The following is a 24,558-nucleotide window of genomic DNA, read 5'->3' on the forward strand; positions in this document are numbered from 1 at the left end:
TGTGTGCGTGTGTGTGTGTGTGTGTGTGTGTTTCATTACATAATCTACTCAGCTTTGTTGGTTCTGTCTGTAGTTTTTTGATATTAAGAATGTCTTCTGTTTGTTCTAGTAGTTACTGGTTTAATTCTATGTTTAAATATCATCTTCCTCCGTGCTTCTTTGTACAATATCTACTAGTTCACTATTATGAGTCATGGAACAGTTGAGATATTCATCTTTCTCTTGCTCCTCTTCTTACTAAATGGATTTCAGTCAGCATGTTTCTTAGTGTATATGTGTGAATAAATTGTTATGTGGTTAAAGTTGTAGTTCTTTCATTTGTATTTTATGTATTTGTCCTCAATTCTTATTGCGTCTATGGTATAACTTTCAGACAGAACAAGCTGAAAAAAATGCTGGTTCAAGGATTCAAGTATTGAATTCAAGTATTGAAATTGCAAGTCTCCAGAGCATCACCCTAGTAAGTAAAGATATACACTTGACCTTTCATTCCTCAATTATCAGCTGTTCTCTGACATTGGCATCACTCTTTCACCTATTACAGTGCATTTGTTTGAATGAAAGTGTCCTCTGGAGGCTTGTATATTTGAATGTTTGATTCCTACTTGGTGGAATTGTTGGGAAAGACTAAAAGGTGTGGCCTTGTTGGAGGAGGTGTGTCTCTGAGCATTGGGCTTTGAGGCTTCAAAAGTCCATACCATTCCCAACCTAATGCTTGTCGATCAGATGTAAATTCTCAGTTACTTCTCTAGCGACATACTTGCCTAACTGCTGTCATGTTTCCTGCCATAATAGCTATGGACTCTTCTACTGTCTAGAGCCATGAGCCTCCAGATTAAATTCTTGTTGCCTCTGCTGTGTGTTTTGTCATGGCAATACAAAACACCCTCTATTGGTTTCCTAATCTATAAAAGGGGTTGATGAGGGGTTGGAACACACCAACAATTCTTCCAGAGAACCTGGGTTCAATCCCAAGGACCAACATGGTGGCTAACAATCATCCATAACTCCAGTTTCAGGGGATTTAACTCCATGCTATAGCTCCACATAAACTACATGAATGTGGTACAGAGACATACATGCAGGCAAAATACAAGCACATATAAAGCAAAAATAAAGAGTTTAAAATTTTTTTAATGGGGTAACAAGATCTTTTTTAAATTGTTCTGGAACTGGAACATTATAGTAAAATGCTTATTATAAAATACAATGTGTAGAAAGTACTTAGGAAAATTATAGTTACTATTAGTAAGAATTAAAATGGACATTTTTGTAAAGTATCCACCTATTAGCACTGTGCTAATGGCCTTCATTCCTGTTTCTCCTCATTGTCACAAAGATTCTGGGGCACACTCATGTCAGCTGTAGCATGGGGGCAGTGAGAGTATAAGAGGTTAAGAACCCAAGCAAAGTCCACCTGCACACAAGCAAAAGTGACAAGGTTAAGACTGAAATAGATCCAACACCACACACACACTCAGTCATGTGGTCACATACGTGTACACAAACATTCAGGTACATTAACTTTATTCTGAGAACAAACTTGTGCTTAAAGCTGTGTGCAGACAGGATACATCTGGACAAATATAACATGCCTGTTTTTCCTAACCCTAGGTTCACAGCCTGGCTTGCAGACAAGGTACATATGGAGAACTTCCTGGATACAGTCCAAGAAGAGGAGAGATTGGGAAGGGCTGGCCCCGTGGCCTGCAGTAGCATCCAGCACATCTAGTTTAGCCTGATCATGGGGGTAGGTCAAAGGGATCATAGCATAGACATGTCTGGTCTATTCAGCACTTTACAGTTTCCAAAGCTGTTCAGTTCCATGCCCTCCTCTGCTTTTCTCAACAGCTGAAGAAATAGTGACTGGAAGAGGTGCCAGCAATCCCCAACCTCCCAATGGTTTGTCTAGTGCTTTACCCACGATATGATTTTGATTTCATGGATGATATTTGACCTTCCACTTTTCTGAAGAGGGAATGGCTATAAGACAAATGTCAGCATTTGACTAGATACTATATGCCCTCAGCACAATGAAATGACCTGTAACAGATACATCCTACAGGCTGACCTTTGTTTTGTAGCCATTTGTTTAGGAGTTCACTGGGTTCTAAGCTCCATATGGAGCAGTGAGATACTCAAAGGACTTACAATGTGTGTAATGGAGGAGACAGACTCACATGTCACATGTTCCAATTTCATAGGGGAAAAGCTAAAATAAAACATTTGGAGTGTGATAGCATCCCTCCACTTCACCTATGGGATTCTGAAAAGTATCCCAGAAAGAAGCCACAGATGCCAAAGGAATAGGATCTGACATGGATGAAGGTGTAGATACACATAAAAATCTTGATATGTATATAATTTTAGCATTTATTAAAGAAAAAAATTTTTATACTAAAAAAGTGAGTGTTCTTTATTTTTACATGAAGAATGAAATCTTGATTGAATATCTGGTACTAAAAAATATGAAGCTTCTTCAATGTGCTTTTGAGTTGATCTGCATTTTAATTTTATACTAATGAATACTGATAATCCTGCTTCACATAAATACATAGTACAAAATGATAAAAGTAGGTTTAGGTCCACTTCAGAAATTGTTGGAAATCTCTTCCTTAATCTCAACCCAAAATACACTGTATGAATTTTTTCTTACTCAAGTCAGGAGTTTTAGGGTCAAACACTAAAACTCAAGATAAGTCAAATGTATACCATGCTGAAGAATGATGCTAGAAAAATATTAAATCTTGTTTTTCTTAATTAAACCATTATGTTTCTATAAGAGCACAAAAAGTTTGTATATTAAGAAAAACCTAAAACTTATATAGTAGTCTTCAATCTGAGCTGAAATGTTTCAGGGAGCATTTGACAGTGTTGGGGTGCATACATAGTGCAAAGTGTATAGGTTCTGTGTTCAGAACCAAGGCTTCAGTGAAGTCATGTGATACAACATAGGCCAGAACGCCAAGAGACTCTCGGATTCATCATGCATTTGGTTTGAATTAACTTTTGTACATTCAAAAAATGTTTCCTGTTGCTGGGTTTTGTTTTGTTTGGTATTTGGGGTATATGTGGAGGTGGGATTTCTCAGTTATGTGAGCCCTACGAGGACCCATATGTGGATCATGATCCAGAGTTTAAAAAAGTTTGACTAAGGGCTGGAGAGGTGGCTCAGCAGTTAAGAGCACTGACTGCCCTTCCAGAGGTCCCGAGTTCAATTCCCGGCAACCACATAGTGGCTCACAACCATCTAAAGTGAGATCAGGGCCCTCTTCTGGCATGCAGATATACATCCAAATACTCATACATTAAATTAAAAAAAAAAACTCTATTAAAAAAAAAGTTTGACCAAAATAGACTAACAGGAGAGGGCCCTGAAGAAGCTGTTCAAGGTGGAAGCCCACAGAGTGTGGGTGGTGGGCCTGGAATACATTGTTCTACCTTACCCAGAAGCTCAACACAGCCAGGCCTTGAGTGGTCAAAAGTATGTCCTTGGGCACCTAGAAAACCCTCTCTCAAACCCTGGAAGAAAAAGGTGAGTTCCACAATGAATAACATCTAAGCTGTCATTGTAAGCTTCTGGCCTCCATTGCTCACTTTTGGACAAGATGCCTAACCACTCTGTGCCTTAGTTTCTTATCTGGGAAGTAAAGATAGTAATAAAACCTATATCCTTTACTTATTGCTAGAGATGAAATGATTCAATGCACATAAAGCACTTCATACCATATCTGCTTTTAATTAAGCAAGCAATAAAAGTAGGCTTGTATTGTGCATACACCCATTTTCTATTGGGGAATCGTATGTTTTATGACTCTAAATGACTAGTCAGGTTGTTCCTTGGAGGCAGATACTCTGTGCCAACAGAGGGCCTAGGATGAAGCAGGCTTTCAATAAATTTTTGTTGAACAAGTAGAAAATGGCAGTGCAGATACATTTGAGATGTAGCAATTAAATCACATGTCACTGGCTCACTCAATAACCACTAGGCAAAGGGTAAAGAAGAGGAATAAAATGGATCTGGGCTTCCTGAAATGGGTCTTACATGGTCAAGGTAGGGGAGGTAAGAAAAGAAACTGGTTCATTCAGATATAACCAGCCAACCTGGGAAAGTGCAAACCTGTAGCAACCAAGGACCCAGAAACTATCAGCAGGTCTGCCAGAGTGCAAGCTTTGCTCACAATTCACATAACCTGCATGTCTATGTCTGTGCCGTGCATGCCAACCATAGAAGTAGGACCAGAGTAACAGTTGTCAGATGAGGAAATGAAGGATTGAAGAAAGAGCTTTCTTGTAGGTGACAGGGTATCATGGCTGCTTTTATTTTCAATGACGAGATACCTGTGGGGGTGAAAGAAGAGAAGAAAGAAAATCATCATTCAAGATTAAAGAAGGCTGGGCAGTGGTGGCGCACGCCTTTAATCCCAGCACTTGGGAGGCAGAGGCAGGCGGATTTCTGAGTTCAAGGCCAGCCTGGTCTACAGAGTGAGTTCCAGGACAGCCAGGGCTACACAGAGAAACCCTGTCTTGAAAAACCAAAATAAATAAATAAATAAATAAATAAATAAATAAATAAATAAGAACTAGTAACCAGTGTTGCAAGTAAGCAAACACCAGGAGTCCTCTTCCTTTCTTTTCCCTTTCCTGACAGATCAGGATATTTCTATAATGCCCAGCTTCATAATCACACCTCAAATTGCTAGGAAAGCTGACTAAAGGTTTGGCAGAGTGTACACACAGACACACAGACACACACACACACACACACACTCACACGGGGGGGGGGGGAGAGGGGGAGGGAGAGAGGGAGAGGGAGGGGGAGAGGGAGAGGGAGGGGGAGAGGGAAAGGAAGGGGGAGAGGGAGGGGGGAGGGAGAGGGGGAGAGAGGAGAGAGGGAGAGGGTGAGGGAGAGGGGGAGAGAGAAAGAGAGAGAGATCCATCAGGGATAGCCATCCAAAGTCCTTCATGTTTAATCCTGTCTCAAACACTGGGTTCTCAGAAAATACGTTCTTTAGTCAGGACATGTGTAAGATTGGCACCTGTGTAGGATTGGTTGATGATGGATCACATAAAAGATGGTGATCATATGAGACTGTTTTGTTTAGGGACAACATTGTAGCTGGCTTAGCTTGTATAATTTTATAGCCGTCACATAACCACTAAACCACCTAATGACACACTGCTACCACACAGCCTCTCATTAGGTCACACACAACTGTGTTCAGGACAGACTTGTCTGAGTAGCTCCTGTTTGAAATTGATGTGCTCTCCTTCAATTCAAGCTCAGGAGGCTGGCTTTATTATAGCTCTTGTATTAAGAGGGGACACAGTCCATCATGGTGAGAAAAACATGACAAAGGTTCTAGACCATCTTGGGGAAGGCACGATGCCAAGAGCTGGGGTAGCAGAGAGAAGGAAGCGAGACTAGACTATAAAACATCAAGACCTGCCTCCCTGACCCACAGCCTCTATCAAAGCTCAATCTCCAGAAGGTCCCATGACCATTAAAGCAGCACTGGCTGATGAATAAGTATTCAGATACAGGAGCCTAGGGGGAAATTTCACATCCAAGTCACACTAGGACCAGAGGAGCACAAATAATAAGAATGTCCATAATAAGTTAAATGATTACTTCTTCGAACATCCAGTGGGTGTTGTGTATTGCCAAATGCTTGAAACACAGTAAACGAGAGGAAGAGTGGGCTTCAGAGATGTTGAGGTGGCGGTGGTCAAGGACGTGAGGAGCTGGGGTCTGGATCCCAGCTTGTCTGACTCCGAAGACTATATATATAAACTCTGAGCCATGCACTTCCCCTCGGCTGCGTGGAATTTGGGGCCGGCAGAGATTAAGATCATCTGACACTCCTAGTGGAAGCCAAGACTCATGCTTTATCTGCAGAGATGAGAGTACCCCATTTAGATGTCTTTACCAGTCCCAAAGAACCAGAAGGCTGCTGAGCAGGGACCAGGAGGCTGCACTCCTCCGGAGAACTGGATTCAACGTCACTCTGCCACTTGCTGGCTTACAGCCCCCAGCGAATCACTTAAATCCTATGGGCCCTGTTGTTTACTCCTTCTTCATGTTCTGCTCCTGCAAAACACTGTTTAAAATGCAGAATAAAGGCTTCTTCTAAATAGCCTCTTGATACTCAAAATTTCTTTCTTTAAATATTTTTTTTCTGATTAAAAAGTGATAGGTTACCTGTGAAAGAAAAGACAACTTTGTTAAAGTAGTATAGACTTGCCAAAGAAACAGAAGAAAAAAGCCCGATTCTCTCTAATATTAAAATATTACAGTTGAAAATCTGATTTTCAAGAAGCATAAAAGAGGCTTTAAAATAGTATAGACTTGCCAAAGAAACGGAAGAAAAGAATCTTGATTTTCTCTAATTTGAAAATATCACAGTTGAAAATCTGAATTTCAAGAAGCATGGAAGAGGCTTCACATGACCACTGATGTTTTCCAGGGGCAGTGACCTGTCTCAGCACTTGTTGTCATTGTCCTGAACTTACTTGGCTTTCCTCTGGAAGTCACTTGTATTCCTGCTTGCTCTTTAGGGTTCAAATATAATGTGAACGATGGATTATAGGCTCTTGTATTCTTTTGAAGGCTGAAAAATAACATAAAAGCCTCTTGGGGAATTTTTTTCCTTATCAAATAATTCACTCAACAAGCTCTTGCTAAAGGCAGGCTGTGCCCAGGGCTGTGTGCAGAGATACGTTGTTCTCTATAGGCCTCTGTGAAGAAGACTTAGGCCCAGCCCACAAAAAAGGCAAAGAGTTTGTAAGGGGACCCAGAAATGTCAGCCCTGTCCCAGAGGGGGTGAAAAGAATGTGTCTTGAAGTGTGAATTGGGATTTCACTGATGGCCCAGTGTAGACAAGCCATGATCTGAACAGCTTCTGCTTCATCTCCCACTATGAGTGCAAAGAGATATCTTCTAGCAGCCAACCCAGGACACTTGACAATAAAAAGAACCCAGTGGTAGTTACAGTATAACTGGAGATAAACTGCCACACCTGAAGGAAGCACACCGAATGGCCACCTGATTCCATGCTAAGGTTTTAGAGTTATAAAGAATGGGCCCCAGGCCCATTCCGTATACACTGAAATCACTGATAAAATGGTCAGCATCCTGGGAAAAGAAATTTCCTGACCTAGTTGCCAGCTTCCTCCAGCCCTCTTGAACACTGGCATAGCATCCTGGAAACAGTGTTCAAAGATGTGCATCCCTGTAACTCTCCTCCAGCCAGTTTGGAAGCAACATGAGACTTCCCAAATCACTGTAACACTCAACTTCACGTGCTTGGGGACACACTGGGTGCCTTAGTTCTTAGCATTTCTCCTTGATGTTGGTTCACTTGTTTGGTTGGACCAGGCTGCCCCACCCCCTTTTTTTGAAGGGGAATATTTGGAGAAGTCTTGAGAGTACAAGAGCAAACTCAATAGGATTTAAGACACAATTAATACTTTTATCTTTAGAGTATGGTAGCAGCATGCCGTAGGCCAGGAGCAGCATGTAAGAGTCATAAGTGCTGGAACAGTGTTGGCAATATGGAGAAGATTAAGCTAACATGGAGAGCTGGAAACAGATCAGGAAGAGCATTGAACATCATCTTCAATGAGTTTGGACTCACTCAGTTGGCAATAGTGAACCTATGGTGCTTACTGTTCAAAAGGACATTTGATTATGTGATTTGGGGGTGGGGAGGGTGGCCAGGGGGGATGGGAAAAATAAATAAAACTAGGGAAAGACAAAAGGCCTAAAAGCAACTTCCCCGTTTAGTTTTGTGGTCTAGATTTGCTTGTCCTTCTTGTTAATGCTGTCTGTTCCCTACCACACCCCAAACGCCACCATTAACGAATTGTATCTCAGTGGACACACACCAAAAGCTTGAAGTCCAGTCCAATCCCAGCCAAGGTAGCACTGGAAACCTTTAACACACCACAGCAGGTCCAGGCTGTTTGGAGATAAGATTCCAGCTCCTGTATTCTGAGCAACCTGTCCTGAAAAATCCCTGAAGACTCGTTCTTTCTTCCATGAGCTCTCATCCTGACCACAGCTGCCTGGGGCCCAAGTCAAAGCCAAGAAACCAATGCAAAGGTGACAGCTTGGTCTTTCAGGCTATTCAGGACATCAATACAACAGAGGTTTGAAAGACAAGTCTCTGTCCTCAGATATCTCCGAACAAGCTTGTGCTCAAAGAGTCCTGCAGGTGGCTGACAAATGAGTTGCAGGATCTTTGGCCTTTGACTGTATTTCCTCAGCTGTAGGATGGGAGTCACAAAAGTCCTTTCTGTCAGGGGGAACAGGGCAGTGATGATCCTTGGCACAGTGCCGGGTACCAGGACCTGCTCAGCAAACACTGTAAACTGCCATAGTTATTGTAAGCTCCTGAGAGCCAACGGCTGAGTTCCCTGCTTCCTGATCCTCCTGTGTGTGACCCTAAACTGGGAATTTAGGGCAGTACAAGTCCCACAGACATATGACTGATTGATAATGGCATCTAATCTAATTTTGAGGGGCGTCATCTCCAGTGGGGAAGATGAATCCCAAGAGGTGAAGGGACAAGGACGAGACCACACATGAAGATTCAGGCAGACCCGGGTTGAGCCACCCCTCTGAGGCCATGCTTTTGATTCTCCAGTCGGCACTGTTCCTCTTTCTGTCCCTGTAACACCCAAGATCCCAGCCTGTCCTCATTCACGGAGCCTCTCTCTGTCAGTTGTAAGTTCAGAGCCCTTACTGTCCGTCCATCCTCGGCCAGCTGTCAGTGCTGCTGAAATCCACCTTCTGTATTAGGGAGATGAAGGGCAGACAGGTAAAATCAGAGATCCCGGTCTTCGAGCCAGTAAAGCTCAGAACTAAACCTGGGAGATTGTGGTCCTAAGGCTGTGGACCGCATGGGTTTGGGTTCAGCTGTGGAGGGCTACTTAGGGGAGGCAGTAGAAGATGGAGGTGGTAGGCGTGGATCAGAAAGTCTCCTGGCGCAGACAGTGGCCTTCTTCTGGCATCTAGACTTGACTCTGTTTTCTCCAGGTTGATGAGTGTGGGGAAAGGGAGGAAGGGAGACTATGCAAAGGAAAGGAGGTACCTTTGCTGAGGCAAACAGGTGTGACCCTGCTGGGGTGGGGTGTGGTCACTTGAGAGAGAGCTAGATGTGTGACACTTAGGGTAAAGAGGCCGAGGATAACGAGTTCAAGTCTGGGAATTGGAGAGATGACTCAGCAGATCAGAGCTCTTGCTGATCTCCAGGAGGACCTGTGTTCTCTCAGCAACCCGCATAGCCCAGACATAACAGCCTCTAATTCCAGTTCCTGTCTTTTGAACTCCTTGGGCACCCACACACATGTGAACATGTTTACTCATCCTTGCACACACACACATACACACACACACACACACACACACACACACACACACACACACACGGGGGAGGGAGGGTATTTAAGGAGTTCAAGGCTATCCCCAGCGACTTGGTGAGTTAGAGACTAGTCTAGGCTATACAAGTCTCAAAGAGGGAGAAAGAAATTAGATACTGACCCAGAGTATGAGGTGAGCCAATTACTTCTAGAAGCTTCAGAGTCCTCACCTGTACAGTGGGCATAATGCCTGCTTTACGAGTTTCTTTAAATATTAAATGAGACGCACGGAAACATCCTGACTCGACGCTATTCTTCATTCACCTCATAAAACTACTTCCCTCAATAAAAGTTTTTAAATAGGCATATTTTTTACGTATGCTCCCAGAAGCACTAAGAATCTATCTCATGATTAGTCATACACCATAACAATATAATTAATAATAATGTTAATTACTGCTGATTGAAGGCACTAAGTGTTTAATATGTATAATCTATATATCCAATCTAACCCTCAGAGCGTATCTAAAGATAAGTATCATTACTCCCATTTTATGGGTGAGGATAATGAGACAGAGGAGTTAGGAAATGTACACAGGTTACCCGCTGGGTAGGGATAGGTCTGGCCTTTCAGGAAAAAAAAAGAAAGAAAGAAAGGAAGGAAGGAAGGAAGGAAGGAAGGAAGGGAGGGAGGGAGGGAGGGAGGGAGGGAGGAAGGAAGGAAGGGAGGAAGGAAGGAAGGAAGGAAAAGTAAAGAAAAGAAAAAAAAAATGTGCATCTACAAAAAGGCCAGAGTGGGGAATGCCCCGAGTTTGGAGTTCATGTTGGTTTTGGCGATCTCCCTCTTGTTTCTTTCTCAGAAAGAAAGCAAACATTTTAAGTGTCCACCGAGGGAAGAGAAGCCTTACAGATGAGGAAGAGGGGTCCGAGCCCAGGCTCCCCCAGCAGCCCAGGACCGCTGCTGTCCGGCGGAGACGCCAGGTCCCTGCGCTGCCCCTTCCCACCGTGGGTGGCTCCCAGAGGCAGGGAATCACATTATCTGTTGGGAAGGCGTCCAGCACCCTCCTCCCGCCAGCCTGTGTTTGCTCAAGGCCCAGCTCTTCAGAAACTGAAACCAGCAGCCCAGGCTGCCAGCAAGAGGACGCCCGCGGGCTCTGCCCAGGCTTTACCTTCTATGGGGAGGCCCCGCAGCAGGCGGAGCGATCCGCTGACGTGACCGCCCTGCCCTCGCCCCAGGCGCCCGCCTCCTCCGCGCCGGGTGTGGGAGCGCGGGGCTGGGAGAGCGCGGTGCGCGGGCGTGGGAGAGCAGAAGCAACCGGCGTCTGGTGCGGGAGGCTGGGGTGCCGAAGCGCGGGCGGGGCTGGCGGTTGCGGGCGGGGAACCCGGGGCGAGCAGTGGAGGGCAGGCCATCAGGACGTGGGTCTTAGCACTAGGAGAAAATAAGAAAATAATGTCTGGTCACAATGTTTAGGCACCGACTGAAGGAGATCAGGAGATCTGAGAGGGGGTAAAGGATGAGAATGGATTGGGACTCAAACTTGCTGACTCTCAACACTGATGTGATGACCTCAGAACTCTTGAGCGGGACAGTAGCTGAATTAGAATCCAGAAGGCAAACTTAGAAAAGCACTTTGTAAACCGCTGATTTAAGACAAAGGCCTCTTTCACCTTCAGAGTTCCTTCCTCCATGTCCTCTTACTAACACGGTTCAAGCTATTTACCAAAGTAAATACACCTACAATTTGCTTCCTAAATAATTAATCAAAACCCAGACGTCAATCAACACATTTTCAGTACACAGTCACTGGATAATGTCTAAGAACCAGTTGTGACCAGGTGCTGTGCTGGGCACTCAGGAGGTGTCAAAAGAGATAGACAAAGGCTATGTCCTCATGGAGTACCCAGACTGTTGGACACGGAAAGCAAACAACTCAGATATTGACATCCAACCAACAAAAGATACAGGTGTTTCTACAGTGAACAGACAATGTTTTCAGTCAAAAGTAAGTAAAGGTGCTGTGCCTTTCTCTGTGGCCTCTTAAGTAGAGAGAGAATCTTGCCTCTGTACATGAACACACTCACACACACACACACACCACGGTATTAATTCTTTTATGGATCCAGAAAGTCCAAGTTCCTGAGATTAGTAGTGTAAGGCTGCATAAAGAAAGCCTACAGAAAGACCCTATGGCTTGCTTCCTGTTTATGTGGCCTTCCTCAGAAGAAACTCCTAACAGATGTCCCACACTCAGTCCTCTCAGTGAGTAAGAGGATCGGCTTTGAAGCCAGGTTATAAGAGTTGACTTCAAGGCCTTTGTTAGCAGACCTCTGACCATAGGCCAAGTACTTGACCTCTGTGTGCCTACGTTCCAGGTCTGTAAGGTGTCCTGGATAATACCTAGTTCACAGAATTCTAGGCATTAGAGACAGTGCTTAAAGCACGTGGTAGGCATTCGGTGTGTGCACAGCAATGCTGTAGTGCTGTCTGCCTAGAGAAACTTTCCTCCCCCTTTCTCTGCTTGGAGAGCATGTATTTATAGTCCAATGTCACCTCCTCTCTGGAACCCTCCTTGCTTTACTGGCAAGGTAATCGGATGGTTTGTCTTCTACGTTCCCATCACTTTCATAGTGCCTTAGAGGACCCTTCATGCTGCAATAAGGGTTTCTAATGTTATCTAAGTGGTTTTTCCTTCTTTATTTGACTACAGGTTCTAAAAGAGCGGGGGGGGGGGGGGGGTTATATACAATTTACTCCATCTCTAAGAAACCAGGCAGTCCCCAGAGCAGAGTGAGCACTTGACACTATCTCCAGTTAGTGGGTGGATGGGTGAGTGGGTAGGTGGATTGATGATGATGGATGGATGATAGGTGAAGTAATCCTCCCAGGATTGTGAAATTCGAGTCCAGAGTCTGTGTTTAGTTTATGTGGAGAATATTACATTTTTGAGTCTCTGGTTTGCCATCTGGATCTTGGAATAAAAGCACTATATTTGGGGGTCAGAAGTTTAGGGGAGATGTATACATGACAGCACACAGGCAAAGACCCTCCAGAGTCAGTGCTTGGGCTCTAGTCCCAGCTCTACTCCCTAGTAACACGATGATCTTTGACCAGTTCTTAACCTTGCTACAATGGAGAAGGTGGAACACAATAACGAGCTGTTCAGAAAATCAAGAGATATTCTTTGTTAAAAGCCTGGGGCACAGGGTATATTTTGTTCAGAAACAAAAATTGCCTCCCTTCCACACCTACCCCCTTGTCTGTTCTCCAGACACATAGGCCTGGACGCTCAGTACCCAAGACAGCTGTTCAAATGCCATATTTTGCTCCAAGTGACTAATGCCACTTAAGCCAAGGTTGGAAAGCCGACTCCAGAACCAAGTTTAAACTTGAGTGCTGAGTTAGAAGCAGGGAATGTGGCTGACTGGTTGATTTAATTAATAAGGACACTTTTGAAAGAGAGCACTTTTAAAACCAACAAACATTCCAAGGAAATTGAAAGCAAGAGCTAATCCATGATTTCATGTGTGGGTTTCTCGTGTGACTGAGAGAGTTCTTATGTCAAAGTATGAATAATAAATTGTCCACAGCCACGTGAGTGTTCCTCAGATGCTTAAGAGCGGTGGTTAGAATTGGCATTAGCATCAATCAGCCAGTTAATTGGGACGCAACATTGAAACAAATCTTAACTTTTTTCTTTTCTATTGTAATATATTCTAATAAACTATTCAAAATTCTCCAGGGTACACGTATCGAATACTAAGCCAACAGTTATGGCAGAGAAAGGGCTAGAAGATACCTCTATATTGGACCTAGAATATTACCACATCACACACGAACCCCCCCTCCCACCAGTCAGCCCCCACATTCTTACTCTGATTTCGAAAAGTCTGAAATGGGGACACCCAGGGCCTTGGGGACTGAGCTTGCCCATGGCTCAGCCAGGGAACGCTTGACAGCAGAACCCAGAGGGGAAACCTGAGAGTGCAGGACCTTAGAGGTGCCCTCCAAGAGAGAAGGAATCTTATTAGCAAAGCCAAGCACCCTGCCAAGGATGGCATGTGTCTGAATACCCAGAGAGAATAGGATACAACTCACTTTAATGTCAGACCTCCAAAACTTGTGGGGTTACTTGCATTTCCGCCTTTTTTCTTTTTCAAATCCCCAGCCGATGTCTTGACCAATGCCTGTTTCTACAGTTCCCTCCTGAAAATCACCTTAGAAGCCCCTGTCAGAGAGCCAGTTTCCCTCCTTTCCCCTATATGCTTGATAGTACATAGTGTTCCCACTGGGAGCTCACTTCAAGTTACTTAATGGTTTGCTGTCCAGCTTCCTTCATCTCCCCCGACTTCCTCCTTTTCTACGTGTTCATGTGGAAGTAATTGGCCCATACTAAACCACGAGTGCTTGGGGAGATGCAGACCTGTGAAAGCGTCCCCACCACCCAGACAGCCAACATTTTCATAACCTCGATTTTTTTTTTTCAGGCCTTTGTACATTTTTCTCCTGTCTCCCTTCAGCAAATAAGCACTCGCCTGCTTTCTGTCATTTTTCTGTAGATCGGCTTCCATTTTGTATAAATGGAATTATGCCATATAGACACTTTGACGAGCTTCTTTCTCTGAGCAGAGTTTTGTTGGCACACCAGTGTCAACCTCCCGCTTCTTTGGTCTGTGGATTTTCTTGAGGAGCAAGATCTGGGCCCATCTAGAACACAGACCAATGCTGAAGTTAAGGATGTCTGCGGAAGACTCTAGTGGTTAGGAAGAGGTTTGGATTTGCTGCCAGAATATATATGCTGTCGTCCCAGCCCCCATTGCTTGTAGCTGTGAATTTGGGAGATACTAAATTGTTTTTGGACCCTCAGTTTCCTCGACTGGGAATTGGGGTGATGATAAAGCTCTTTTCTCTGAGAGAGTTTGTGAAACTCCACTGAGCCAGGAGATAAAGTGCTCTGTAAACTGTGAAAGGTCAACTCTGGGCAGGGATTAGGCCTGGATCAAGCCAACACCACACTGGGAATGCCCCATCTCCCAGCTATATTTAAAGAAAGCCTTGTCATCCAGGGAAGCTGCATGCATTTGTCAACCCTCACAGAAGCAGCCAATAGGGGCTGTGCCTGGTGTCCTTTTAATCTTGGCCCCATCTCTAAAATGTCAAGGATTCTTTTCCTTTGACCCTCCCCCACTGCCTCTGTGTGGACAGTGTTTGTTTACAAGGTCTCCCCTTTCCCCACCCCAAGAGTTCCAAGGACCAGACAATTATTCTTCTGGCCTGGAGTACTTTGATAAGGCTGATAAGGTCAGTCTATCTGCTGTGGGCTCCAAAGAGCAACAGAAAGAGGAACTGAGCCTGTGGAGGGGTCTCTGCCTGCCAGGCCCGGCTGTAATTTCCTTTGGCCAGGACTTGGGACAATGAGGCGTAGAAAAGTAAATATTTGTCTCCTCTTTCAGATCAATTTGACTTACGAAATCAGCTCAACTTGGGAATGGTCTTTTCTGATCTCAAAGGAAACTCCTCTGCCCTTGTTTAGTAAAGAGAATTGTGTGGCCTGGAGGGTCTGCAGACCCAGAGTCTTAAGATTCATTCAGCCATTCGTTTCTTATCTGACCCTGGCAAAGTCACTGCCCCTCTCTGGGCTGTAGTTCATGGGACCGACCATCCTTTGAATACAAATCAGCTGGCACACTCCGTTTTCTATAGACTTCATAAAGACTTCATCAGTGCTATTCTAAATAGAGGTGAACTAATCTATCCAAGATCCTGTTACGGTCAAAGCTTGAGCTCTCAAAGCCCAAACAAGCTAGGCTTGGTCACCTGTGCTCTGTAGGCCGAGTAAGGAGACAAGACACAGAAAAACCAAAAGCAGAGACTTATTCAATGTGGCCACATTGGAAAGAGGTCCAGTGACGATACCTTGGGCCAACCCTACTAACATATCTCCTCTGACATAAAGCCTAGGGATAAGAGAGCAAGAGGCATGTACAATTAAGTAGGTCACTTGTTACCAACCATCCTTGTTTCTGCCCCTTCTTTTTGAATGTGGTCAGAACAGTCAGGGCTGTACCTAGTCTCTGCTGAAAAGACAAGATCCTCCTCCATTAGCACGGAGCCTCAGTCTTTTCCCTCACATGAGATCCCTCAGCAAATTCTAGTTCTTGGGTGCACTGTCTCAATAGTCCAACAGACCAAGAAGGAAAAGACTCTGCTCCCTTTAGAGTATCTCCTGTCAGGACAGTTACAAGGTTGTCCTCAAGACTGCCAGGATAGGAAGTAAGCATAATAGAAAGTGTGTCTGTTATGAACATGAGGCAGCATCCTCAAGAGGTGAACTTACTATTTCCTACTTTATGAAAAAAAAAAAAAAAAAAAAAAAAGCTTCTGTGACCCACTTATTATGGGGGAATAGGACGTGTGACATTGGCAAAGACACACACCTTAATGTGTGACATACACTTATGAAGAGCCACAATACACTTCTATGTCTAAAAAACTCTGGGTCATCTTACCTTAAAGGAATATAACTTTATTTCCAAACAAGAATTAAATTAATCGTCAAACATTTTTTTTCTTGGTAAAAACTTTAAAAAAAAAAAAAATCCTAAGAAACAGGTGTTCCTCAAAGCACCAGACTCTTGAACTGAGGGACTACAGAGTTTATTCACATCGCTGTGAGAATCCCATTCATAGGACCTGTTTCTTGTACCTCTAGTGATGAGAAGCTTATCACCTGATGACAGAGCCTGCCCTGATGCTGAGCTAGTGTGGCACTAGGGTGAAACTAGTGTGGAACCATGCCGTCCAACAGAGAGACACTGCAAGCCACATGTGTGCTTTGAGATTTTCTTAGGAGACATGGGGAAAATGCTAACTAACCCAATGGATCTGAAACCATCATTTCAACCCTGTAGTCTGTTAAAACTATTAGTAAGGCATCTCACTGGCTTTTTAGAAACCAGTCTCTGAAATCTGGTACTCGGCCATTTTCTGTGGCTACTGTTTACTACACCAGACTGCACAGGACTAGAAGATTCTTCTGCAGGTAAAACTGAGCACTGCCTGCCTGGGTCTCCCTTCCATGATCCTTGGGTTCAAAGGCATGGTCTACACATACCACCAACATGAAGATGAGTCTTCCTGTTCAACAGGTCCAACATGCTACCAAGTGCCTCCTCCTTCCCGGAGGGATTACAGAACCCAGTCCTGGGATAGTGTTCTCTGTCTCCCCAAGAAAGAACTTTCCACGTGTAAATATGCTCTGTAAACCAGGAGTCTCTCTTGACTGTAGTGGAACAGGAAAAATGGTGGTCTTAATCACCCTTTTCTCTTACACTGAACCAACAGCATCGGAAAAAAGCATTGAATTTGTTAACAGTGTTTTTCGAGCGTCTCCCTTCTGCTCTCTGGGACCAGTTTTCCCATCTGTCAAATAACAGGTTTGAATCTTCTAAGGCTCAGCCCTTTAGCCTGTTCCTGTGCACACCACCACTCGCTGCCTCCCTGCTAGTTCCCCCCATTAAAACTAAATCTTCGGTTATTATCTCTACCCTATGCATAATAAGCACATTTTGAGTGCTTAGCACGTGCCGGGCACGGTGTAAAGAGCATTTCATTTGCGCTTCTCCATAGCCAAGTGAAGGAAGCACTGTTATTATCCTCTTGTATAATTGTGGAAACTGAGGCACCAGGTGGTTGACTCATAGGTCAGAGAGAGGCCTAATGAGGGAGAGAGCCAAGGATAACTGCCCAGGGGTCCTTTCCAGGCTTTTTTGCTCCAGTTGGGAATCATGTTTAATCCTTGAACCCGAGGTAAACTCTGGTCTCCTGTGACAGTTCAGGAAAGCCAGGTTCTCCCTTCATATCCTTGTTTTCAAAACGGGAGATTATCCTCCTTCTGTTTTGCAGAGGAAGGAAGTACCGATGTGCCTGCCTTGCTGAGGAAATCCAACCCTTTGCAAACGGACTTTCTTCCCATCCCCTTGACCTTTCAGGAAAGGGGGGAGGCCCGGGGAAGGCTCTGGAAGAGGACCGTGGAGCTGAGTTCGCCCTGTCTAGGGCAGGAGTATTTTTAGAGCTGGCTCTACACTGTTTACAAGGAAGCCGGTCCCCTGAGCCTGCCTGCTCCCTCCAGGGAACACTGGCTGCCAGCCCCACCCACCCAGCTTTGCTTTGCACCTGGCCCTCCCTTCCTCCCTTCCTCCCTCCCTGCTCTTATCCTAAGTCTCCATCAGCTCTTGGGCTCTATCTGCATGCGGGTATGCTACATGTCTGCTCTAGGCTAAGAAAGTTGAAAACTCCCTGCAGAGGATCTACTAAGTTGGGGCACTGGGAAACAAGCTGCCTACAGCTACAATGGCCTGGGGCGGCGGGGGGGGGGGGGGGGGGGGGTCTTCTGGGAGTCCTTTCCAGCAAACAAGCCAAGGGCCTGCTGGCCTCTCTGCCTCAGAGTTTCTGAAAGACAGACCCTCAGATCTTGCCCGTGTGAGGGGACAAAGGGCTGCAGGCCCGAGTCAGCAGGCTCAGCAGCTCTGCCTACAACTCTTACCTGCTGTGACATTACTCTCCAGTGTATCTGTCTTCTCCATTCTTGTCACTGTAAAGCATGTAGGAGAAAGCAGTCAGTCATCCGAAGTCTCTAGCATGTGCCAGCCATGCAACAGACAGGACCACAGTGATCACATCTCTACTTCTGATGCTTCTCTTAGTGTCCAGCTGAAGGAGACTTTCAGTTAAAGGACACTTCTCTTGATTCTTGTAGCACAAAGATCTTTCACTTCTAAGTCCGGAGATAGACTCTCCTCCAACCTGAATCCCCAGGCCGTACAAGTCTGTAACCTCATTTAAGAGGCAGAGACAGCTCCCAGGAGCTTGCTTGCTGGCCAGCCAGCCCATCTGAAATGTTAAGCTTTAGGTTCAGTGAGAAACCCAGTCTCTAAAACTTAAAAAGGAATGGGATAAAGGAAGACAAGACACCTGATGCACTTCTCTGGTTTATGTGTGCTCATGTGTGCACACATTAAAAAAATAATAATAATAAAATAAACTGTCCCTTGGCCATGTACATTCATAAAACATTAGTCAAGCCGTTTGTTCCTTCTCCTCCAGCTCTGCACCCATCCCCCTCCCATCCCGAAGTCTTGCAGAAGATATTCAAACGTATTTTTCTGAGTCACAGTCCCTAGCTTCTAGAACAGGCCCTTTATCTTCCTGGCTTCTGGACGCATCATCCAGACCAGTAGACTTGGCCCAAGTGAGCCAGTCTTCCCAGGGTTTAACCGTAATCGGGCAGTGCTGAGTGGGAAGCTGAACTCAGGTGATCTAGGGAGACCAGTGACACCTGATCTCTCTTCAGACGTGTGTGCAGGTGGCAAAGTGTAGGGGATCCTGGGGCAAATGGCCTTTCTCTGTCCTGGATACAGACTGGACTTCTCCAGCAGCTGAGAGCTTCTAGGTGTTTAGTTGGAACAGTTTCTTTCCCACAGGCATTTCCTCTTCCTCCTCCTCCTGGCCACCTACTCTTCCTCCTCCTGTTTCCCACTTCCTCCAACTCCTTGTTCCTTCCTCTCCTCCACTTCCTCCTTTACCTCCTCTTCCCCACAGCTGTCCTGCTAACCCCAGGATCAGCCTACTTATATCCTAAGGGAGGATGCAGTACAGAAGACAGGGACCGAGCTCTTCCCATGAGGTCACGTCTCAGCTTCTCTCCTTTCTGTAGACATATGCTGGATGCCAAGCCCCGGGCCAGCAACTCGGAGGCCTGGCCGCTTCTTAGCCCTGGGAAGTCACATATGAGAAAGGATTTTACCTTTGTCTACCTCTATGATCCCAAAGAGTTGCATCCACACTGTCCCATGTCCTTTTACTTCACAAGAGCTGTCTCAGCAACATAGTTGAGGCTGCTTTGAGAGTATGAGATGATATGAAAGGATGTCACACCCCTGGTCCCCATCGCCTGCCTGCCAGGGAGAAGCAGCAATATGCTTGCCAGTAGAAAAGTAGGAGTGAGCAAAAGGGCCAGCTGCTGACACATGTGGTTCAAAGGCAGGACTCATGAGCAAGGAAGAGTGTGGAGAGGAGGCTGGAGGCACTGTATGTCACAAACCACAACAGCAGTGCCTGGAAGCCATTGCTCTGTCTTGCTCTGCACCTGGAGATGACTCAAGTGAAAACGTGGGGGATGGGCTGGAGAAGGACAGAGGAGCAGCGGCCGGATCTCACGAGAAACAGTGGCAGTTCTTCTGGACCTGCTTTAACCCCCATAGGCTTTATTTCCTTCATCTGTCAGTCATGTGTGTATACAAAACACGCTCACACACTCGCCATGAGCTGAAACCTTCATAACTAAGACAATGTAGAAGGAAAACCCTTTGGAAACTTGAGATAGTCTTCACTGCTGTCTGGAGCTGCTGTTCCCATTCTGTGAGGGGAAGTCCTCACCCGGAAAACCTTGTTCACACTGGCCCAGGGCCCAGGGTGTGAGTGCCATAGATTCTGGCTCTCTCCCTCTCCATTTCCCTTGTTGACTTTCCAATATGACTGTTAATGGCTCATAGAAAGACACGCCATTCACTATGGCTTGTCAGAGATGAGGCTTAGGCCCCACCTTGGTTTTCCAGGTTTTTTTGAGCAGGCTCTGAGGGTGAGGTCCAAGATTCAAGAAGTGTACCAAGAGCTCAGGGGTGGACATGTATGTATCTCATGTATCTCCTCTCTTACACCCCCATGGCCACTTTGGGGAACCAGTGGTTCTCAACCTTCCTAATGCTACAAACTTTTAATACAGTTCCTCATGTTGTGCCAACCTCCAACCACAACATTATTTTTCATGCTACTTCATAATTGTATTTTTGCTACTGTTATGAATCATAAGGTAAATATCTGTGTTTTCCAATAGTCTTAGGAGACTCCTGTGCAAAAGTTGTTAGATAACCCCCCAAGGGGTCATGACCTACAGGTTGAGAACCACTGGCCTAGACTACTACCCAATTGGTTGCCTAGTCTCCAGCTTCATCCTTCTAAATCATCACCTCACGACTGGTCGTATGACCTTTGCCATAGACAGCTCTAATCATAATAAATCTCTCTTCTGAGTTCCCCACCACCTCCAGGTCAGTTTCCCAGACCAGGACCCACAATCCTCTAGCACCTGATTCCCTCACCTACACTGTGCCTTCTACACAACCTATACAAACTGCATGTTCTCACCACATAAACCTGTTCTCCAAAGGGAGACACACTGGGCTATGCTGTCTGGTGTCCTCTCTGACACTGGAATTCTAATGTTAACTCTGCCAACTAGTTTAATGGACACCTCAGAGGCCACCAAAGGCGCCAATTCCTCTCCAGTGGATCCCCCTCTATGCTCTGCACTCTCAGAGCTCTCTGTGTAAATGTCTCTAGTACAGCATTCTTAACCTAGAGTCAGGAGTCAGGAGCCAGGAGTCAGGAGCTTCATGCATGGGGAACTGCATCTTTATGATCAATAGTCTCTATCTAAAATTAAGCATTTCCTTCCCCTTTGCACACAGGCTCAGCTCACATGAATTAGGTAGCTAGTACCTGAGATTTAACACTAGTGGAAATTATATTCCTTTATAGTCAGTGCAGATTGCCTTAAAAACTTGTATGTTTGCCTATATCTGAAAATGATAACAGTTCTGGCTGTTTAATGTCTAAACAGAGACCATAAATCATCACTTGACAATTTTATCTGCCTGTTTTTCTAGCTTCTGGAAATGAATTGGCTTCCTCTGTCACTGTATTTGTTTTGTGCATTTTACAATGTCATTCTGAACATTCTGGTACTTGAGCTACATAACACTGGCCAAATGTTTCACATGTGAATGGTGACCAGTACCCACCACTTTAGCTGTGCATTCATTCTAAGCAGCTCTCGACAGAGATGTTGTGTTATCTTGAAAAAGACAAGGGGTGCTTGTGTTATCTACCCAAACATTTGGCTTAAACCAAATATGTATTTTTGTTTGTTTTGAGACAGGGTCTCAGAACATTGTCTAAAATGGACTCAAACTCAATTTCTCCTGCGTTACCTCTCCAGGGGAGATACAAATGATGTCAAAACACACACACACACACACACACACCCCACCACCACCACCACCACCACCAACAACAACAACAACAAACAAAAACAAAACAACAACAACAACAACAACAACATAGTCCTGGAAGGAGTTGATTTTCATTCAGAAGCTCTCCCCTACTGTGAGTGGTCTCCTCACTGAAGAGACACCATGACCATGGCAACTCTTATAAAAGAAAGCATTTAGTTTAGTTGGGGCTGGCTTACAAGTTCAGAGCTTTAGTCCATTGTCAGCATGGCAGGAAGGATGGTGGTGTGCTGGCAGACATGGTGCTAGACAGGGAACCAAGATTTCTACATCTAGATGGACAGATAACACACACACACAGAGAGAGAGAGAGAGAGAGAGAGAGACAGACAGACAGACAGACAGACAGACAGACAGAGACAGAGAGCGACTGGGTCTAGCTTGAGCATCTGAAACCTCAAAGCCCACCCCAGGTGGCACACCTCCTCCTCATTCAAGGCCACACCACCTAATAGTGCCCCTCCCTATGAGCCCATTAGACTCATTTTCATTCAAACCACTTCAGTTTCATACCATCTGGTAGGTTGTTTCTTGTATTTGATGATGATGATGATGATGATGATGATGATGATGATGATGATGATTCTCTTCTCTCAAAAGAAGGTAAGTTCCATGAAGGTGGGGATCTTTTTATTTATTTCTGTCATCAGCTCCCGGATTAGTGAGCCAGAGCAGCAAGTGGCAAAGCCCAGGTAATTAACATCAGTCCTCACCCTGCAGAAACTGTGAGAGTTGAAGGTCTGCCGGGGCAACTCTAGATAATTTTGAGTGAGCGTGGGAAGAAGCCCAGCTTGTCTGTCCTGGGTGTGGGTGGAAGCATTTGGTGCTTTGGCCTGGGAGTTTGATCTGAGTTCTTATTCTGCAAACTCTGGAAAAGATAACAGGCACTGAGTTAGAACTAGGCAGGGGAGTGACAATCGCTGGAAACAGTGGAGACATGTTTTATCTTTAGGGAACCTCTCAATGTGGAAATTATAAGATGAGGACCTAGTTCACAAACTTTTAGTCACTGTATTGAAGGGAAATTGTGGTTAGCAGATTGCTGGTGCAGTATGGTAAGTGAAACAACATGGCACACCATGTTGTTTGGTAGTCACTTACTACAATGACCATTACATGCACTTATGGAGGTGGGGAGTACTGATGACCTTGACCATGCTGGGCACCTGAATAATAGCCAAATAAACGGTCCCAACCTCCAGGACCTCATGGCAAAGAACATTGAAATACAAATGGTGTACCAAAGATTGAGGGGCCACAGAAGGTCTCTTTCCCAAGTCTCTCAGTATTTACCAGTTTGAAACTATATTACTCACTTTCCCCCTAACCTCTGTCTTTTCACAGGAATTGAAGTTCCCAGAAGGCCTTTGTCCTACCCACAGTAATACTCCCATCACATAGCAAGTGCTCCAGTGTCAGCTCAGTGAATACTTGTGAATAAACACCTATCCCAAGGAAGCACATAATAACATGGATATCCAGGCCAGGCCAGGAAAGAGGAGGCAAAGCCATCTTCCAGAGAGAAGAGGCACAGATAAGGAGCATACTGTAGCAGAGGATACATCTCCTTCAACATTTCTTCCTTTCAGGACTTCCTCTCAATCCAGTGAGGCCATATCCATTTTATGAATGAAGAAACAAATTTCAGAGAAGAGATGCGTTTTAACAAAGCTCATTCAGTTGGTAAACAGAAGGCTTGTGCTCACATCTTCTAAGGGAAAAGAAGATGGCTGCTGTGCCATCTCCACACACCATTATGCTTCTTGCCAGTACACTAAAGGACTCACCATGAGAAAGGTGACTCATTGGACCTCCAGTTCCTAAAAGGCAGGGAAGCCATTCTAGAAAGACTTCGGAATGATAGTCATGTCATTACCTCAACCACCAGAGGCAGCAAAATACTTAGAACAATGGAGGTTTTACAAGTGCTTATGGTAACTGGGTACCTTTCATTCATTCTTCACAGCCAACCTATGATTTGGGTTTCATTACTATTTCCAACTTATGTAAAAAGAAGCTGAAGACTGTTACATAACGTTCTTAGGCCACACTGACAAAAATGAAAACACCAGGCTTCAGACCCACTCTTCCTGATCTCACAGCCTTCACTGTCTGGTCATCTGCCTCAACAGACCACACCCACACCTGATCCAACTCTGGGAGATGATAGTAACTCCGTAGTTGAGCATTCTTCATATTCCCCTGGGCATGTCCAACTCATGGTCCATGAGCCACACGTAGTCAAAGATAGTTATGAATATTGCCCAACACAGTTGTAAATGTACTTAAAATATGATTTTGTATTTTTTTTTCTGCAATTTTCTTTTGTAACTCAGCTCTGCCAGTCTCAAGTATGAACTTTGCATGGCATAACATCATGCTGTGATTTCAAAAATTTCGAAATGCATGTTAGATGTTAGACACTCTTGGTGGCTGGGGGTTGGGGCGGGGGGGAGGACTAGCATCTCTCTCGCCAATGAGTTACCCGCCCAGAAAGGAAGGTGATGAGAACTAAAATATCAGTTTTAGTAGATGTTTGCTAAGGTGAGCACAACTGATCAGGCTTTGAAAATGTGGAAAGAAGAATGCTATTTCAAGAAAAGGCTGAGCAACAGGTTATGGGATAAAGACAGGACAAATCAGAAGATAATTGGGACCTGGAACCTGGAAAAATTGGAATACTATGTTAAACTTTTTCACTCACCCATTTATTAGGCTGACTGATCATAGGTTGGTGAAGAAGGAGGCAATGAAGTATGATAACACTTTTAGAATGGTAATGGGGTGCCCGTGTGGACATGCTAGAGAAGGAGAGAAAGACAGGTGGATCACTTGGCACTGGTTGTATAATCAATTACCACATAACTCAGGCCTAAAACAAAAGCGAGTTTGTGACTGTCCATAAATCTGTAAGTCTGTGGGTGTCTATGCAGCCAAACAGGGTTTTGCTCACCCATAGGTTTGACCTCTCCACTGAGACAGTGGGAGTGAGTGGGTCATATATCTCTTATTATCAGATTTTTTCCCCTCAGGGCTACCTTTTGAGCAAGTCCTGATATAGAGGCA

The 24,558-nt window shown here is 44.9% G+C and overlaps 1 long non-coding RNA gene across 1 annotated transcript; it reads right to left on the reverse strand.

Annotated features, from left to right (window-relative positions):
• Positions 1–1,143: 1,143 nt before the first annotated feature.
• LOC143442414 (uncharacterized) lies at positions 1,144–24,290 on the reverse strand. The gene is made up of 6 exons (XR_013110603.1): positions 24,197–24,290; positions 22,006–22,360; positions 17,907–17,954; positions 10,533–10,792; positions 5,633–6,202; positions 1,144–4,341 (listed from the first exon to the last, which is right to left on the reverse strand). It is a non-coding gene; the product is annotated as an uncharacterized LOC143442414 (long non-coding RNA).
• Positions 24,291–24,558: the final 268 nt, after the last annotated feature.

This window comes from Arvicanthis niloticus, chromosome 5 (assembly GCF_011762505.2).
Source record: "Arvicanthis niloticus isolate mArvNil1 chromosome 5, mArvNil1.pat.X, whole genome shotgun sequence".
NCBI classification, from domain to species: Eukaryota; Metazoa; Chordata; class Mammalia; order Rodentia; family Muridae; genus Arvicanthis; species Arvicanthis niloticus.